Source organism: Aptenodytes forsteri, unplaced genomic scaffold (genome assembly GCF_000699145.1).
Source record: "Aptenodytes forsteri isolate BGI_AS27 unplaced genomic scaffold, ASM69914v1 Scaffold50, whole genome shotgun sequence".
Taxonomy (NCBI): domain Eukaryota; kingdom Metazoa; phylum Chordata; class Aves; order Sphenisciformes; family Spheniscidae; genus Aptenodytes; species Aptenodytes forsteri.
In genome coordinates this window covers 3,925,781-3,928,024 of record NW_008795126.1, presented here as the reverse complement: position 1 = coordinate 3,928,024, position 2,244 = coordinate 3,925,781, and positions in this window count along the sequence as shown.

Here is a 2,244-nt window from a genome sequence, read left to right as displayed (position 1 = left end):
GTGGGCATGCATTTATATCAAGTCTCTTTCTACCCTTTTCTCCACTATCCACATGCCCACAGAGTATTCTCATTCTCTTGCAAGGCTAAGGAACCATCAGGTTTTACCTGATGATGACAAGAGCTGAATTCATGAAATTCATGAAATTTCTGAACTGTGTTTTCATCGTGCCAATCAGTTTATATGGGTGTCCCTCTGCATCTCATGTTGCCTTGACCTGGCTAGTCCAAAGCTTACCATGTTGGGTTTTTTTTGCTTTCTTATCACAGGATCTTCTCATTTTTTATGCCAGTCTTTGGTTTACCAACTTTGGGGAGTCTGTATTTTCAACTCGGTTACATGAACTACATCACCTACAATCACCAGTGAAGAAAGGAGTTGGGATATTTTTGTTCCGTGAAATATTACCAAGGTTGTGGGGAGAAAAGAGGAGGCCTGAAAAAGCCAAAAAGCAACAGTATTACACAAGTTCATGATAAGAAGAAGTTAGGCAACTAAAATTACCAGAAGAGGGGAAGTCGAACTCTACTGAGGCACCCCTGCTGTGTAAAGTACAGCAGAAGCTAAATTACTCCAGTCATGTTCCCCGTGTATACCACAAAGACATATCCAGAACTCACTGAATGTGTAATCACGTTTAAGCCAATTTAGTTTATTAGTTCCGATAGCTTCATAATAGTTTAAAAAAGGCAAAGACTTTGCATGTTAATATAAAAAATAAAGTTCTTACTGTTTGCTCGTTTTAAAGTGAAATTAACGTCAGCAAAAACAAGTGTTAATTCCTTCGAAAATTTTAATTATGACAGTTAGAAATTACTAAAAAAATAATCTAAAAAGATGTAGTCTTAAAGCCTGTTTGAACAATTCTTTGGGTCTGTTCTTTTTCTCCCCCAAGTTAGTATGAGTAGACAAAACCCAAACATGAGTTCATGTTGTTTTCCTGAAATACTCATTTTTGGGAGGGAGACATGGGAAACAGGCCTAATGAATCTTTCCTGTAGTGTGCATTAAAGAACAAGTGAGACAATTTTAAGATCCTGGGCTAACGAATTCAGATGTAATCCTTTATGTTATTACTATTTGATTTTTCAAAACCTATGATCATCCTGTGAATGTAAGACAATGACACGACAAAATCACTGGGAAGCATAATGGTGTCATATTTAACACTGCTGGGCATATTTTTTCATTCCCTACTTGTGAACCATCTGTCATTAAAAAGATTTGGAACCCAGCGGCAATAACCTAGAAATTATTTTTGTACTTATTAATAAAGGAATTAAAGCTGATAGTTCTAATATGGGACAGTGGGGAGCTTTTCCCCATGTTCTGGTGGCTTTTTTTTTTTAACTCTTGGTCCTTATTGGGTTTACTTATCTCGTTCTTAATCTCATCAGCCACATTTCCACTGCCTAGACTTTCAAAGGAACACCAAGTGCTGCAGGTATAAATGATGAAGGTGTAAAAGCTCCTGCTCAGAAGCTAAATCAGAATCACATGTCAACACAGGTCAGGGTCAGTCTCTGGCAGGATCATTGTTTTTAATGCCATTTACTAATTAAAAATGAGTACCAGATTATGGCAAGTCTGGAATGAAGCCGCTTGCTAAAATAGTGTTTTAGCTCCTTGAACTGCCGGCACCAGAGTCTGCTTTTCATTAAACTGTAATTAATTTGAATATTGCTCGGCAATTATTAAATACTCTTCTGAAAAGAACAAACGCCGCTTATGTTTCATAATCAGCCCTCCGTGTTTAGACTGGAGCTGCTTTTACTACAGATAGAAATCTGTAGCAGGGCTGCGGCAGGTGTATTTTATTCAGCAGATGTACTGTAAACGCATTACAGCAGATTAGCTGGATTTCTTCCTTTAAATGTACACTGCGAGATCCAACTTGCAAGCCAGCTGTTTCTTACCGGCCCGTTTAATCTGCCAGAGCCCGGCTTTGCCTCTTCCTTTTAGCAGCTATTTCTGTAACGGATCGGACGAGGCAGAGCGCCGCTATGAATTTTAATCCTTCCACCGGGGAATCCCTCCCGTCTCCTCTTTTTGGATGAGATCCTCGAGGAAAGACCCAGAACACAGCGAGGAGGAGGAGGAGGAGGAGGAGGAGGAGGAGGAGGAGGAGGAGGAGGAGGAGGAGGAGGAGGAGGAGGAGGAGGAGGAGGAGGAGGAGGAGGAGGAGGGGGACGGCGTAGCCGCGGTATTGGGGACAGCGGGAAGGGGGAGCCGCCGGGAGAGGGG